This window comes from Sapajus apella, unplaced genomic scaffold, assembly GCF_009761245.1.
Source record: "Sapajus apella isolate SASKATOON/1434 unplaced genomic scaffold, GSC_monkey_1.0 scaffold34, whole genome shotgun sequence".
In the NCBI taxonomy this organism is placed as follows: domain Eukaryota; kingdom Metazoa; phylum Chordata; class Mammalia; order Primates; family Cebidae; genus Sapajus; species Sapajus apella.
Window position 1 is genome coordinate 1,027,122 of NW_022436974.1, and position 18,544 is coordinate 1,045,665.

Below are 18,544 nucleotides of genomic sequence, written 5' to 3' on the forward strand. Positions count from 1 at the left end.
GGCACCATGTTGGATATGGTGCCAGGGAAATTGTGGAACATCTTTTCAGGGCTAGCAATTTTCAGGACTGTGCTCTCAGAATCAAAAATAAAGACCTGCTATAATGGAGTGTTCCTAGGAAAGAAAATTATCCCTTACTTGATTTCTTCTCCCCATTTTCCAGGTACTCCACCATGAAGGGGCAACACAAGGTCATTTGAGTTTGTGTCTCTCTCTCCTCTTCTCTCAGGACTGGAAGGGCTGTGCAGTAAGCACTTCTCCTTTCTGTCTCTGAGAGACTCTACCTATGTCACATTCTATACATTCTCCACACCTTGGCTTTTAATAAAATTCTATCTTCAAGTTAGTAAGCTTTTCACTACATAAGTGAAGTTTTTCTACTTAGAAATTCCCTCAATTAAAAAAGCTGGATTTTCAATACTATTGCCTTTCCAGAGACATAAGAAAGTCAGCTTTGAGACTCATTTCTTTGTTCTAGATCAGTATTTTCAAACTTGAGTGTACATCAGAATCACCTGGAAGGTTTGTTAAAACAGAGATTGCTGGGCCCCACCAGCAGAGTTTTTTTGTTTTTTTTTTTGTTTTTTTTTTAGTAGGTGTGGGGTGGGACTTCAGAATTTGCATTTCTAACAAATTCCCAGGAAAATGACATTTTAAAATTACTCGTTATTACTTGACATTAATTTATAAGAAGAGTCAGGGATTATAGGAGACCATTTACATAAACATTTCTAGCCCATACAATAACCTTACAAGTAGGTATTACTATTATCTCTACTTTCTCAAAGAGATAACAATGAGTCTTGGAGAGGTTACCTGACTTCCAACATGGCTGTGTTTATAAGTGGCAGTGCCATGATTTGAACCCAGCTCTGGCTCCAAGGATGTACTTCATTACACTGACTAAGGATCCAAGCAAAAAATGAAGGTGATGGTAAATTTAAAACTGCTCTAATAGTGCTCGCACACACACAAATACACATGCACATACATGTACACAGAAAGCATCCTGGCATCTAAAAGGGTCAGTGCTGAAGCCAAGAATATCCACTTAGGGGAATAAACTTACTGAAGCACGATATTTCCCCGACCCCTTCATGGGAGGGAACTGGAGTGCACAGGCTCTGGAACTAGCCAGTCACTTCGGTGCCGGCAGAGGTGACCTCTACTCACTGGGATCCACTGCACTTCACCCCTGGTGGGAGGGAGCACACAGGTGAGCTGGTACAGGAGCAATGTTTTGGGGAAGACTATGCCTGTTTTTTCAAACTGACAATGGTGTTTTGGAGATAAGAAAGCTGTGTTAAAGACAGCTCTGTAGATTCTTGGCTCATTATGTCCTAAAATTATATGTCCTGTAATTATAAAACCAAATTCATAATGCTTCTTTCTGATACAAAAATGAAGTACAGTTATCAATGTGACGTTTGGAGTCTAATCAGAAAAATTTATCTTTAAAAGTGACAGGATTATTTCAGTATGGTTATCCATGGTGCTACCTAATCACAACTAAAATTCTTCAATCCAGAAATTTCTTGAATTCTCATTCAATGCATATGCATATGATAGTATAAGGCCAATCAATATGTTACAATTTGATATTATAGCAAGACTCTACAGCTCTTTGAATTTGTAATTGTTAATTATTCTCTGTACTATAAAATTAGAAATGTTGCACTTAAGCAGGATTACAACTCTATGATGCCAAAAATTTTGAAAAGGAAAATAAATCAAATTGTTTTATTACTTTAATATATGTACTATAAGAAAGACACAGGATGACAACCTCTCCAGTGAAAAAGACAGAGAATAGCCTTTCCAATGAAATGGACAGACTTCTAATCCCAGATTCCTCACTTGGTATCTATGAGACCTTGGTTATTGTCTCTGAGGCTCTCCTCTGTAAAATGGAATAATATATAAGACTGTTAAGGGGCTGTTGGGGGAATCAGAAATTACTCAGAGGTTTCTAAGAAGAAATGGGTGTTTTAGACAATAACAGCTATTTAAATGAAATGAAATAAAGATTTAGCTGAATTTGCATCTTGAAATAAAATTTAATCAGTAAGCATACTGTCTCTGGACATATATGTATGCATACGAATAATTATAGAATCTTTGAATTGCATGTGATTTATGTGTCATCCAGCTCAAACCTCTACTTAATGCAAAATCTGACATACAACTTTCTTAAAATGAATTCATTCAGCTTTGCTCCAACCTTTCCGATGACCAAGCTTCAAAAGGTTGCATTTGTTTTCAAGGCAAGGATAAGGGTGAATTAAGAGAACCTGCTTCTTGGTGGTATATGGTTTCATCATTTTTCTCCTTCCTTGGGTGATGTCTGAAGTCACCTTTTATGCATGACTTGCCTAGTTGCCTTCTAGCAGACTTGCTGATCAGTCTGCTCTAAACTCCCAGAACTAATTACAATACAGAGATGTAGGTTGAATATCACAGTTTAAGAAAATTATTAATTCTCTCTCTTTCTTCAAACTAATTCTTAAAAATAAATAAAACCAAAAAGGGATACTATCATTTCATGAGACCCCTTCATGCTTTTTGTTCATGTAAAGTTTCAGTAACTACAATTCGTAGGTCTGTCTTAATGGGGTCTTTACTTGAATATCTGATCATTGCCAGGTAGCAGGGAGTCCTAAGAGCAATTTGAGATTCCTCATTCTCATACTGCTTGGTATTCCTGATGCAATTCCTGTTAATTCTACCTCCTTGAAAACAAAACTATAAAACTCCCAGGCACAATTTGTAACAGAATGTAGTTAAATCTGCACCACAAACTTATTCTTTATGTCAGCGTAACTTACTCACATTGACTCTATTTATTTCACTCTTAAGGCCATTAAAGTCTAAAAGATGATTCGAATGCTTGTTTTGGTTTAATTCATTATTCACTTATGTTTTGAAAGATAAGATAGTTATGTTATCTCCAAATGAAATTAGCACATTCAATAAGGAATACAATATTAAATATCTAAAGTTTTAGCATTATGGCAAGGTCAAATGTGGTATTTTTTACTCTACTGATTCACACTTATGACCCAAATAAGGTTACTGCTTATGTACAGAGTACAATTAAATCAAGGTTAGACAAGAAGTCTTCTCTAATACAAGATAGAGAACAAACAAATTGCACAGTATTGTTAAAATTTGCATTAGTGTTCATTCTTAATGATACATTATCTACATTTCCTAAATGTTAACACAGTAAGTGTTTACCCTCATTATTGAGTCTAATTTTCTAAACAATATATATTGATAATGTGATATTTGTTTCAGTAATACTTAGCTGTGACTATGTAACGATTCACTTATTAAAATGAAACAAAAAATCTTCTATAGTACATTAAAATCAGATATGTGAAAAATAATTTCCCTGAGAAAACTTTCAAATTTTCTTCTTATAGGTAGCCAAGGCCTAATTCTGTTTAAGAATATATTCTTATATTAAAGTTCTCAATTCTCAAATTATTTAAATAAATACAGTTTGAGTAATACTGCTAATACTTGCCTTAAAAAGAATTAAACTATTTAGAGTAATCACATATTTCAATTGATTTATATCTTGAGAAGAATATGTATCATACTATTTCTAAGTTCAAATGGAGTATAAAAATATATCAAGTGGGGTAATCTGGAAACTGTGTCATAGTGAACCGAGGGGTTTATGTTGTCTGCTACTTGGTACATTAAGAAACAATTTTTCCTATTGTTTTCCCATTATTTTGAGACATAACTACAAATATTACACAACTGAACTTAATGTTTTAATGAATAAGAGTAGTTGATTTTCCTGAATCTATATTTTGCGTTACAATGAGATAAGCATATTGAAGTGAGTTAATCTAATTACACTTACACTGACCTCATTTGTAAAAAAAAAAAAAAAAAAAAACCAGCCATGAAAGCATACAACATACATTGAATGAATTTGCTATTATTTCCAATTCCTGGTTTTTCTGGAGAGATATGTGTCAGGAGAACTGCTATGATGCATGGTGCATGCAACTGCTTATCTGAGTCTCAGCTTTCACATGAAAACTATTACACAAATTCTGTCATTTTCAGAATGACTTTGTGTGCCAATTCAAACACCAGCTGAATAATTTCACTACACATTATTGAAATGGTAAGGAGCATTTCCTTCAAGCTATTCCCTTTTAAAACTCTCTATACTCTCAGAAAACTCACCTGCCTCTGTACAAATGATTTTCTAATCTGCATAGCCACGTTAATCTCCCTGAGCTCAAAGTATGTTGCTTGCCTATTGCCACTTTGATGTCTACTGTCAAATCAAATTTGATTTATTAGAAACATAGTACTTCTATGAAATGCTTGCCTTCCTCCATTTCCTCCCACTTCCTTTTTTATTTTAGAGTCAGTGTAATTCTCCTAATACTAGGTTCAAAAGTAACCATTGCTTTTCTGTATTTTCTAAAATCCACTTAGTCCATAAGAGTAATCAAAGCTTCCTCCCAAATGTGTCACCTCCTCTCCATTTCCATTGCCACATTCCTAAGAAAAGTCTTCACTAACTCCCAAGGAGGCATAAATGTTAAGTTCGCTGGAAATTCCAAATCTTACTTCTAAAAATTAGATTCTATGCCTGTTCCAATTCTCACTTGGTCTAAAAATCTTTATCTCAAACTTTTAAACTGAAGTAAGTATTTGACAAATGGTCCTTCAAAATCACATTTAGCTCAAATGGAAAAAAAAAAGTGAAACAAATAAACACAAATTAATTTTTCCAAATATTAATTGATGTTTCTGTTTTGTTCTGTATTAAAATGTCAAAGATGTCAAACACTGGGAAGAAGAGTGTAATGTAGATGTTAGGTGACAAGGTATTAGAAATTTCAATACTTTCTGAAGTGTATAATAAGAATGAAAGAAAGGAGGAAGGAAGTTAGAGATAACGGACTTTTTGAAGTGTTTATATATGTTACCTGTAAAACATATGCAACATGTGCACCGTATAGTATTGCAATAGACTCATAATTGGCCTTTCTCTCTGTTGACACTTCTTTCCTCCAATCTACTTGCACATGAATTTGTGATGAATCTTCCAAAACAATGGCCCATATACATCATTCTCTTGCTCAGAGTCCTTTATCACTTCCTCATTGCCTGCAAAAGACTACATAAGCCTTGATTTGGAATTTATGACTTTCATAAACCTACCGTTAAGCCAGCATTCCAATTTATTTAAGCTCTGTGCTGGGGACTTGTGGATGATCAAGTTTTGTTTTTGAAAATTACAGTTCTCTTGGTCCTATCCTTACCCTGAAACAAGGAATCCCGATGACAGAGCAACTCATTTAAAAATACAAAAGATGCAGAAGAATAGACAATGGCTAAACATCTCCTGTGCCACCTAGATCCCCTGAGGAAACCAGGGAAGTTTGTTGGATTTATTTTCTATGTATGCCCATTCTTCCAGATTTATGCTATATAAAAATAATAAACACATATATCTCTGTTACATCTCCTATATTTACACAAAAGATAATGCGCTATATACCCCTTGCTTTTTCCCTTCGATATTGTTCCTTATGGGTGCTTACACAGCTTCCTTAATTTTTACTTCTTTTCTGTAATGATTAAAAAGTATACCATTTTACCACAATTTTTTTCTCTAATTCCAATTTTGCACTGGTTCCATTTAAACTGTTTACAATATTTTATAATTATAAATAATGCTTCACTGAATAACTTATCATATTTCATTTTGCATATGTGCAACTCTACCTATGGGATAAATTCCTAGAAGTCAAGTTGCTGGATCAAAGGGTGTGGTGCATTATTAACTTTACCTATATGCCAAATACACAATTTATACTTTTACCAATAATGTATGAAAGTATGTATTTTCTCATATCTTTGCCAACATAGTAACTTATCAACTATTCTATCTTGGTTAAGCTGATAAGAAAAAATGGTAGCTGGTTATGGTTTCACTCAGCAAGTTTCTTGCGGTTGAGACTGAACATCTTCCTTATGTGTAAAAACCATTTCTATTTTGTTTTCTGTGAACATAAATATGTGTTTTGACTATTGTTCTATTAATCTAATTACTTTTCACTGAGTTATAGAAATTCTTAACCTATCAGAAAATGTATTTATTATTAAAAATTGCCAATATTTATTGAGTTTGTCATTTGACTTTGCTCATAGTGGTTTTTTTTCTATTTTGAAATTGTTTTCAATTTAATTTAATTAAAATTTTTAAAATAATTCTAAGTTTTTGTCACACTTATAAAGGACTTCTTCATTCAAATAATTTTCTGAATTCTCTTAGTTTTTTATAGTTTAATTTTAAGATAAATCTCCCAAGACTGGGAGTACCACTTTTAAAGCTTTCTTAGGACCTAATTCCTAGGGCCAGAGTTTTGGAGATGCTTCTACCGTCATAATAACATTATATTTGTAACTTGGAAACAAAGTATTTTTCTATCTATTCAACACCTCCTTTAAGCATATCCCTATAGACATCTAGGCCCCTGCAGATGTCTCCTGGAGTCCTGTCAATTCAGTCCTAAGGTACATAATCACTTGCTACCCTTTCTTCATGACTGCTGTCTCATACTCCCTTCCCTTTCAGCACAGCACTACCCTTCCACTAACCTTTTGGTATTTTCTGCAAACCTAATCACTATGGGTCCCAAAACAAATTCTTCTGAAATATTTTATCATTTTTTCCTCTTCATCTTAATTGAATCATTTGTTTTCCTTAAGATTCCTACTTCCTTCCCAACCCAGTCAAGTCAGGGCCATTCATTCCTAAAGAAGAGAAAAGCCTACATGCCCTTCTTCTCCACCAGCTCTTCTAGGCTCATTCCATAGATAGCTAGTCCAACTACCCTCTTCTTTACAGTCTATTCCCTTCTGTTTTAAGAATCCTTCCTTATCACCATGTCACCTTCTACCAACATCTCTAGCTCATTCCCACATTTTCTCAAGAATTTCAGAACCTAATTCAAATTCAACCTAATTCATATCAACCTCCAGTAAAAGTCTTGTTTCGAGAGCTAGACTGTGAGGATTAAATCATGGCTTCTCCATTAGTGTCATACACTTGAGTAAGTAAACCAACGTCTTTGTGCTTTAGTTATTTCACATATAAAATGAGAGTACTAGTGCCTACTTCCTAAATTTGTTAATGTTGCTATGAAGATTAAATTAGATGTTATATAAAAAGTTCTTAAAACAATAGCTACCATGTAGAGGGTACTCAGTGGACACCAATTATTATTATTTACACTTTCCCCAAGTTCCAAGTGTCTTTTTAATTACCAAATTCGCCATTCTTGTTTCCTCTATAGCACTTGATGAAATTAAGCATTTCTCACTTTCACATATCTCTCTTTTTAATAGCTGTTACCTTGGCTTCTGTAAGACTGTGTTCTTTAAGTTCCCTCCTCCTCTTTGAACAGAGCTTCTTTATCTCCTTCACTATGCTTTCTCCCTTGCCTGTGTTTCTAACCATAGATATTCTCTGTTTCTGCCACTCTCCCTTTCACCTTAGTGTACATTGAAACTATTCTGTGTCATGTGAATTTTACTTCATCCTAATTTGCTGTAATAGAATAAGAAAAATACCAATGCCACCTTAAAGGATTCTGAATGCAAAGAATAGACTGAGACAGCTTTATTAGTTAATAGTGGCAGGTACCTGGGCCTGACGAGAGCTTTTGACATGTAAACAGCCACGTCGAGCACCTTTATCAAAATCTACACATTTCGTTGGATATATTACAGTAAACACACATCTTCATAAAGGTTGAAGTAATGGTCCTAGGAGTAGTAGTGGTGCTACTGGTATAATATTGATTTTCCTGTGATATTGGTTCTTTTATTTTCTGATCTATAATTCTATTACTCTCCAAAAGGTGAAATACTTTATAATTTATTTTTATGACATGCAATCCTAGTTGTGACTGGATTCCTGATGCTTTCCATTTCTTGGTTAAAGTAACAGACAGTAACCTTAGTAACCATAGTTACACACCTGGCTCTGGATTTGATTCTACAGTTTCTGGATCTCTTTTCTTTCCCTGACATCTGGTAAACAATTACCCTGTCTCTCTGCCTATGTTTGGCTTCTGATGCCTACCTGAGAAAATGTATGAGTTCTCTTTCACCTTTCCCTCCCACCTTCACATCTCATTCTTACTGCTGGTTTCTTCATTCATGTAACTTGTTATGGAGTAATAGGACCAGATATGTGTAATTTTTTAAAATTCACAATATTTTCCAGATGAATTAATTACAAACATAAAACTACTTAAATAAAAGCACAATTTAGGGAGTATTGAATTGAAAATGAAACACTAAAAGATTTTAGTAAAGAATTCTTTTTGAATGCCACAAACAGAGAATTGAAACAATAAGTTAAACTGGTCATATTAGATATTAAAAACATACTTTCAGAAGAGCAGCAAATATACCATTTGGATATGTTCTAAGCATTCATACATCAGCTAGTAACATTACAAACTAGATTGAGTAATTAGCTACATAGGAGACCTCTGTGTTATTTACACAGATGACACGTAAGTTATCCAAAATCCTAATAAATCAAACCAGGGGTGTATTTGCAGTGCTAGATTTGTGTTTCATGCTACCTTAAAGAACCTCTCTGCACTGAAACCACATCAGCTTGAACACATATATCCAGCAGTGTTTCTAGGATGGTAAGAGAGATTGTTAAAGATGTGTTAAGCCTCTTACAGTGTAGTATTATTGCTTTAAGGGCAGCGTATACATCAATTCCATCTTTAAAAAACTACTCCTGTGATGACACTGATGTGAATTCAAAAAGCTTTTAAGATTTTCTTAGACTGATTCCATGCTTGAAGGTAAAACTCTCCACTAACCCTTATTAGAATAATGCCTAAATTAACTGATCTCTTGTGATTAATCTGTATGATAGTATCATTGGCAGTTATTCTCACCACCATATACTAAGGGGGTCAATTGCTATTCATTCCTTACTGAACTAGCACAACATTCTCATAGAGAGGAGGCTAAAGATCCATCTTTGGCATTTCTGGTTTCCTCTTGTGGTCCAATCAAGTCTTTAGGTCTTAGGCTTTGAAGGGTAACTGAGTAATAACTGTGTCTGTATTCCGTGGGGTCAGGGTGTGTGCCTCATTTGCCCACCTCTGTACCATCAGTGTGTAACACAGTGCTTGGAAAATAAGCAGAACTCAATGAATAATTGTTGAATGAGTAAATGAATGAAAGATCCTGCAGTCAACCACAAGACTTAACTGAAAAAAGGCTTGATGCAGCACTGTGCTTATACTTCAGGCAATAAATTTCAAGGTTTAAATAATTATAATTTAGAGCCAAACAGGGTCCAAAAGAGGTAAGGTTATATTTTTTCCAAAGGTTCTGCCTTCTTTTCCCCTAACTCTTACTAATTTTTCAGGTCTCTCTAATGTGTCTTCCTCTGTAGGAATCCTTCTCTGACCTTTTCGCCAACCCAGGCTAAGAACCCATCTGCTATATACCTCATGGTGGATAAAACAGTACCAAATCAGTTTGGTACTATTTGAAAAGAAGAGTGAGAGTGACACAACCTGAGACTGGAAAGGTTGAAGGACCCACAAAGGGCCTTGTCTAATTCTAAGGGGCTTAAAAAACATCCCATGAATGATGTAAAGCCGTTGAAGAGATTCTAGCAGTAGTGGCAATATCATATTTTAATTCAAAATGAATCATTTTGAGAAATTGTAATAGAGCGTGGGGTGGTAAGATTGTGTAAACATTATTTTGACAGTCTAGATAAGAGATCATGAGAACAGAGGTGAGAGAGAGATCAGATTAAATAACCAGTTGTGGGGTAAAATCAGAAGGAATGAACAGAACAGAGGTGAGAAGAAAGATCATATTAAATAGCTATTTAGGGGACAAAATCAAAAAAGCCTGATAATGGTTTAGATATAGGGAAGAGAGAAAGATTAGTTTCATTCACTAATTCAAGAATTTACTGACTACTTCCTGTATTCTGAGTACTGTGCTAGGTAGGAGAGGTAGGACATCAAACAAGCACCATACTGCTCTCAAAAAATCACAGTCTAGGTGAAGAGATTAAGGTGTTGAGTTGAGTAAAGGAGCGAGGTCTTGATGACTTCCAGGTTCCTAGCTCAAACCACTGAATTGATGAAACTGCCAATAACTAGGAAAGAAAATAAAGGAGAAGCAAGTAGGAAAACAAGATACCTGGTCAGGTACTGGATCTCCCTGCCTTCCCAGAGGAGTTTGACTTAAACCCGGAGCTCGCTGAGCAGATCAAGGAGCTGAAGGCTCAGCTAGACCAAGAAGGGAACCGGCGGCACAGCAGCGTCATAGACATAGACAGCGTCCCTGCCTGCAAGTGGAAGAGGCAGGTAACTCAGCGGAACCCTATGGGACAGAAAAAGCGCAAGACGCCCCTGTTGTTCGACCACCTGGAGCCCCTGGAGCTGGCGGGGCATCTTACCTACTTGAAGTATGGCTCCTTCTGCAAGAACCTGTTCCAGGACTATCAGTTTCGTGACTCACGGCTGAACCGTGTACAACCCCGTCCCGGAATGATTCAGCTCCCTCTTCAACAGCGTCTCGCAGTGGGTGCAGCTCATGATCCTCAGCAAACCCACAGCCCTGCAGCGGGCCCTGGTCATCACACACTTTGTCCACGTGGCGGAGAAGCTGCTGCAGCTGCAGAACTTCAACACACTGTTGGCAGTGGTCGGGGGCCTGAGCCACAGCTCCATCTCCCGCCTCAAGGAGACCCACAGCCACATTAGCCCTTAGACCGTCAAGCTCTGGGAAGGTCTCACGGAACTAGAGACCACGACAGGCAACTGTGGCAACTACTGGCGCTGGCTGGCAGCCTGTGTGGGTTTCCGCTTCCCCATCCTGGGTGTGCACCTCAAGGACCTGGTGGCCCTGCAGCTGGCACTGCCTGGCTGGCTGGACCCAGCCCAGACACGGCTCAACTGGGCCAAAATGAAGCAGCTTTTTAGCATTCTTGAGGAGCTCGCCATGGTGAGCAGCCTTCTGTCACCAGTACAAGCCAACCTTGATCCACTCAGCCTGCTCATGGTGTCTCTGGATCAGTATCAGACGGAGAACTAGCTGCACCAGCTGTCTTTGCAGCGGGAGCCACGCTCCAAGTCCTCGCCAACCAGCCCCACTAGCTGCACCCCGCCACCCCGGCCCCCGGTGCTGAAGGAGTGGACCTCGGCTGCCAAACCCAAGCTGGATCAGGCCCTCGTGGTGGAGCACATTGAGAAGATGGTGGAGTCTGTGTTCCGGAACTTTGACGTCGATGGGGATGGCCACATCTCACAGGAAGAATTCCAGATCATCCGTGGGAACTTCCCTTATCTCAGCGCCTCTGGGGACCTCGACCAGAGCCAGGACTGCTGCATCATCAGGGAGAAGGTGGTCTCCTATTTTCTGCGCTCCAGCTCTGTGCTGTGGGGCCGCATGGGCTTCGTACACAACTTCCAGGAGAGCAACTCCTTGCACCCGGTCGCCACTGCAAAGCCCTGATCCTGGGCACCTACAAAAGGCCCCAAATGCCGAGCCTGTGGTGTGAACTGCCACAAGCAGTGCAAGGATTGCCTGTCAGTGGAGTGTTGGCGCAGGACCCAGAGCGTGAGCCTGGAGGAGTCTGCACCCTCACCCTCACCCACACACAGCCACCATCACGGCGCCTTCAGCTTCTCCCTGCCCCGCCCTGCTCGGGTGCAGCGCCTGCCATAGATGCCCGACGCGGCGCTCGTGCAGCGGAGCAGAGGAAAAGCTCCCGCAAGGCAGATCCTGCGCCCCGGCCGCGCGGCCGTCTTGTAGGTCACCCCGAGGAGGCCCCTGGGAATGCCTGTCAGTAAAATGTCGCCCCCTGTGAAGCTGACCTTCCAGTGCCTGGCCTGTGCCTTGGCCTCCGCCTTGGCCTCCTGCTGTCTGGCTCCTGCAAGACACGGAGGAAATGGCCTTCGGCGCACAGCCCCCGTGGCCCCCTCGGACAGGACTACCCCAGTGTTCACCCGTGTCCTGAGCTTTGGGGACAGAACAGCCCTGGTTGACCAGCACGGCCACCACAGGTACGCGGAGCTTTATTCCCGCAGCTTTCACCTGTCCGGGGAGATGTGCAGGCTCCGCGGGTGTGTTGGCTGCGGGCCTCAGCGAGGAGAGGGTCTCCTTTCTGTGCGCTACCTACGCCTCCTACGTCGTGGCCCAGCGGGCCTCGTGGATGAGCGGCGGTGTGGCGGTCCCCCTCTACAGGAAGCACCCTGCGGCCCAGCTGAGGTGCGTCATCTGCGACTCCCAGAGCTCCGTGGTTCTTGCCAGCCAGGAGTACCTGGAGCTCCGGAGCCCGGTAGTCAGGAAGCTGGGGGTCCCGCTGCTGCCTCTCACACCAGCCGTCTACAGTGGAGCGGTGGAGGAAGTGGCAGAGGGGCTGGTCATGGAGCAGGGGTGGAGAGACCAGGGCGCCATGATCATCTATACCAGCGGGACCACAGGGAGGCCCAAGGGTGTGCTGAGCACGCACCGCAACCTCAGGGCTGTGATGACTGGGCTGGTCCACAAGTGGGCATGGACCAAAGACAACGTGATCCTCCACGTGCTCCCGCTGCATCACGTCCATGGTGTGGTCAACGCGCTGCTCTGCCCACTTTGGGTAGGTGCCACCTGCGTGATGATGCCGGAGTTCAGCGCTCAGCAGGTTTGGGAGAAGTTCTTAAGTTCTGAAACGCCACATATCAGTGTATTTATGGCAGTGCCTACCACATACACCAAGCTGATGGAGCACTACGACAGACATTTTACCCAGTCACATGTCCAGGATTCCGTGCGTGCCTTTTTTGTGAAGAAAAAATCAGGCCCATGGTCTCAGGCTCCGCCGCCCTGCCCCTCCCCGTGCTGGAGAAGTGGAAGAACATCACAGGCCACACCCTGTTGGAGCGATGCTGCATGACCGAGAGCGGCATGGCTCTGTCCCGGCCCCTGAACGCCGCAGGGTGTGTGCCAGGCTCTGCGGGGACCCCGCTGCCAGGAGTGCAGGTGCGCACTGTCTCAGAAAACTCACAGAAGGAAGGCTGCGCCCACACCGTCCACGCAAAGGGAGACGAGAGGGGCACCACGGTGACCCCGGGGTTTGAAGAGAAGGACAGGGAGCTGCTGGTGAGGGGACCCTCGGTGTTTCGAGAATACTGGAATAATCCAGAAGAGATTAAAAGCACATTCACCGGGGATGGCTGGTTTAAGACAGGGGACACCGTGGTGTTTAAGGACAGCCAGTAGTGGATCCAAGGCCAGAGCTCGGTGGATGTCATCAAGACCGGAGGCTACAAGGTCAGCGCCCTGGAGGTGGCGCCCTGCTGGCTCACCCCAGCAGCACAGATGTGACTGTTATTGGAGTTCCGGGTATGACATGGGGCCAGCGGGTCACTGCTGCGGTGACCGTTCGAGGACACTCACTGTCCCACAGGGAGCTCAAAGAGTGGACCAGTTCTGCAGGCTGTAAGGAAGCATGGCTGGGGAGGCCTCAGGAGACTTCAGTCAGGGCGGAAGGTGAGGGGGAGGCCGGTGTGCCCCATGTGGTGGAGCAGGATGAAGAGCTCACCTACAGCAGATTCCTTCAGAACAAACATTTGTCTCTGTGCTATTCCCCTCTCCGTTCACACCCTCCCTGCCTCCACCCTGACGAGCCTTCTCCTGAGCACTGAAGGTAGTTTTGGTTCGTCAGCCAAACAGCAGGAACCCTTGCTCATCAGGCAGCACAGCAGCAGGGCACCGCAGAGGCCCGGGTGTGCACAGCGCAGCTAGAGCACTGCCGCTTCTCGGCGGCTGCTGCTTTCATTAAACAGCCACCTTGTGGAAAAGAAAAAAAAAGTGTTTAGGACTAAGCGATATCCTTAGACTAAGTTTCTATTATTCTGTGATTCTAAATTACTCTTTTAAAGAGTAACTTTTTACTCTTTGAAAGGATTCCTTTAGTTTCTTAATTTCTAGGAAGGTTATTTTAATTATTTAAATTCACTCCCTCTAGTGAATTCAAAATGCAACTTGCCTTGCTAATTTTAGAGCCCCACAAATATTTTCAGAAATTCAACTCTCCCTTAGCTATGGCTAAATATAATTGTTGAAGGAGTACAGAACAAGGAGGTGATTAAAATGGAATGCACTGAACATGACAGAAAGAATAAAATGTAAGAACAAGTTCAGAAACTTAAAGAAAAATAGAATGGCTAGGAACCAAGAGCTCATCACGTTAGGCAACAACAAATGATGAGGGGGGGGCGGGGTGGAGATGGCCTGGAGGCAGCCTAGTGACAGGGGACTCAGTGAAGACTGGGAAATTCAAACTTAATTTAATATGAAAGAAGACATTTCTGCAGAATTTGCAAAAGAATGACTTAAATACGATGTTTGAAGACCTTATCGTGGCCCTTTACATAGGGATGAAGCAGAATTAGGAAGAATGGAGGTAAGGACACAGGCAATTGGATGACAGAATCATGATATGACTGGACAATGCAGCAGGAACAGGTTCAGTGACTCAACCCACCCAGGAATTATCATCTCAAAAAATGGGTAAAAATGAATTAACTTGTTCCAGAAGTGTGCTTACAGTTGACAGGACTCCTGCGAGGTTATTTGGAAAATGACACTCTTGAGAGATGCTCTTCCACAAAGAAGACATAGCAAAATCTTGGGATGTTGAAATTATCATCAACTCCTTCAGAGATCCCAGCCCTAGGAAGCAGCATACTTGCAGAATGAAGGACAAGTGATAAATCTTAGATCTGAAAGTATGTTGAGAGCATAAAAGACTTAGTAAGATAATCTAGAATGATGTCTCATTAGCTGAAGTGTTGAGAAATAATCCAAAAATATGACTACATTATTGACGCAGAGATATTTATTGCATTAAGAAATGCCAGGTTTTCTTGATTACTAACAGAGGAAATGGGAACAAAAAACATAAAGCATGCCCTGTCAATGATAATGCACTTCCATGGCAAAATATTAAGACATCAAAGTTTATGAGGTCAAGTCAAGCCAAGCCATTCATTTAATTCAGCCAAGCTTGTTGAAAAAAAAAAATGGGGATCTGGACATGGCATTTTAGAAAAATGAATAATGCCAACCTAAAAATGATTTTGGTGCTTAATGTTAGAATTACTGTAGTCTGAAAAAAAAAAAGCCTTCCTTTAAAAAATGTCAACACTTTCTTAATGGTGCAGAAGAATATCTAAATGATTTATAAGATATCTACATGGATTCTGGTCAGCTTTTTTGGAGCAAGAGCAAATAAAGCCATGTTGACATTAGCTGTGTTGTTAATATGCAAACAAGGCAAAAGTGAAACAGTTCTGCTGGCCTTAGCCCAGATGGATTCTGTGTTGGCAAAATTTATAAAGTGCATAACAGATAGCAAGATAAACAATGTTTCCCATATTTTCTAAAACAGTAATATGATCATACTATGTTTTACCAAAAAGTAGAGAAAATTACCTGCTTCATGTGTATGTTTATACAAATTTTACTTAGTATACAAAGTGTGACATGCAACTCTCTTAAAATGAAAGGACTGTAAGTAACTTAATAAATTTAAGATGTGAGACACAATAAAATACTGACATAGGAAAATACTGTGTGGACAAGCTGCGGACAAGCATGTATTATCACCATTATCACTCTGCTGAGTCTCTGGTGTTATATTAAAAAGTTTAGATATATATAATTACCTCAGCATTCCCTAATAATGATATAACAAATTTATTACATAAACACCACATACAATATAACAACTATAAGCACACATTGGTAGAAGGGTTTTATCAGGCTGTGCTGGGGGTAAAGCAGTGGTTCCTAAATGGCTGGCCTGACTATAAAGTCATGTGGGAAACATTTTCTAAGTTCAGATAACTTGGCCCTGGCTCAGATTCAGTAAGTAGGTCTGCAGTGAAGCCTGTAAATCCATATTTAAAAAAAAATTCCTAGTTCACTTTTATGTCCACCCATGTCTGGTAGTCATAGAACTAGAGGATAGAATGGGTAAATCAATGAAGGCTTATTAGAAGAGGTGTGCCTTGAGGAGTGGTTCATTCTCACAATATTCTGTATAACACTCTTTACTGAATAGTAACTATGTGAAAGGTACTTGGAATGTAAAATTAAAAGTAAACCAACCATTAGGGTAATGTGACAATTCAAGTGAAAATATACACAAGATGCCTAGGAAGCTCATGAGAAGAATATTTATATCAAGCAGGATGTTTGGAATCTTTTCTTGGAGGAAGTAAGGCTACAGTTGGAGCTTGAATAACAGAGAAGAGAAAGGGCTTTAGACAAAAAGAGAAAAACCAATAGCACAGCAAGAGGGAAGAGAGGAAAAGTGAAAAGAAAGCTTAGAGGCAAAAATATGTCTTGAAATTAAGTTTCTGGATATTCAGAAGTTAAATACACAAATGACTTAACAATTTTTCAGGTCCAATTCCCAAATGAAATCACATCTATTTTCACAATGTAGTCCCCATAATATGGTAACTGAGTTTTATCTTTCTTATTTTCTAGGAATTATAGGAATGAAAAAAATATAGTATCAAGATCTAAATTCCAGTTTTACTATTTACTAACTATATATCCTCAAGAAAAACATTTACCTCTCTACAACTCAATTCCTCTTATAAAATAGGCTTAATATTACTTTTTTATAGTGTACATATGACACTTTGCTACATGCACAGACTGTGCAAGTCATGGGATTTAGGGTATCCATCACTTCAAGTATGTATCATTTCTGTGTTGGGAACATTTCAAATCCTCTCTTGCAGCTATTTTGAAAGATACAATACACTGTTGTTAGCTATAGTCATCCTACACTGTTTATTGAACATTACAACTTATTTATTCTATCTAACTGAATATTTGTCTCCATAGCCAACCTCTCTTCATCTCCCCCCAAACACGTGCACACACACACACACACACGCACACACACACACACACAACGCACACACACACACCCTTCCCAGCCTGTGGTAGGGTTTATGTGCAAACTGTATTCATTACTTTCCTCCCCACCACAACTTCTGTTCCCAGTCTCAGCAAATGGTGCTACCAGTAATCCAATAGTTCAAACTAGAAACCTTGATATTGCAGTTAACATCCTCCACAGTCACCAGTAGCCCATATGGCATCTTTGTGCAACTTAGAAAAGATCCTCTTTTCCCCTGACAGACATAGGCCATGCCAGAGCACACGATCAGGTAAGCTGTGCTCACAGGAGAATCAGCACCAACTGTTTCCTGGGGAGCCATCCTTTGTGCAAGGCAACATCTGCAGGAGTACATGCAGCGTTCCTATTCTTCCTTGGTCTCAGTACCAAATCCCAAAACATTCTCTAATAACTATTATTACTGTTTTCTAAACATCCTTTGAACCTCTGAATATCTTGCTAACCCCAAAGTTCTCCTCATCCAAACTACTACCCTCTAACACAGAGATGATTTTAACAGCCTCTTTGCTGCCTCTGGTCTTGCTTACCTCTGTAACCTATGATGCAGTCAAAATGAAACTTTTCAAGAGCAAATACAAAATTCATCTGTCTCCTTACTAAAATCCTGGTTAATGGCTTCCCATTGCCCTAGGAAAAAGTAGAGGGTACATTCATGGGTACCGCTTTATGGGTATGCAAGGTCTTTTATCATTGGCTGGTCATCTGCTCCCTTCTCTGGATGCCTTTATCACTGTTTCCCACTAACCACATTGCTTTCCTGCCTGATGAAAATCATCTGCTTCCTCTGCTGCTTTGTGCATGCTATTCCTCCCAAAAGCCTTCAATCTCTTAGCCAATGCCTGTTTATGTTCCAGGTCTTAACTTAGATAATCACTTTTTTTGAAAAACTTTCCCTGACCATTCAACGTAGTTTGAGACTTCATTCTATGTTATTTTTTGTCCAATACTATCCTTTTCTTTCCATAAGATAGCATTTTTTTTATATAATAATGTAGGTTTGTCTTCACAAGAAGGCAATCAGTGCTGTAAGGAGAGGCAACGTGCCTGATGTGTAGACCATTGTGGTAGTGTTCACTATGTGCCTGGTACACAGAGGCTGTTCCATAAATATTTATTAAGTTGGCTTATTAAACATTAATGAAATAATTAGTATGATGTCTACCACACAGTAAGCGCTTCACAGATGGCAGTTATTATATTATTAGTTACATTAAAAGACTCTTTTTTAGTTCTTTGACTCCTCAGTGACCACATTAGTACGAATTACCAGGAAATTAGAAAACATAAAAACAGCTATCTACAAATTTCTAAAGAGTAAGATGTTGGGGATCATATATTTCTATCCCTCATTCCTAGATTGGGACCAGGAATGTAATGGGGCTAAAATTATTAGTTGAATTGGTGAAGCAAAGTTATTTTTCTTTCAGAGTTAAAAGAGAAGCTAATATTGAATTATTGTTTAATATTTATGTGGTTTGTGGCACTGAGATTTCAAGAGTGAAAACT

At 40.1% G+C, this 18,544-nt stretch overlaps 2 pseudogenes; both read left to right on the plus strand.

The window, feature by feature from the left end:
• The window catches only part of LOC116563115, a 35,195-nt pseudogene extending 23,420 nt beyond the window's left edge, over nucleotides 1-11,775 (plus strand).
• A 4-nt stretch (nucleotides 11,776-11,779) lies between these two features.
• LOC116563146 lies at nucleotides 11,780-13,753 on the plus strand (annotated as a pseudogene).
• Nucleotides 13,754-18,544: the final 4,791 nt, after the last annotated feature.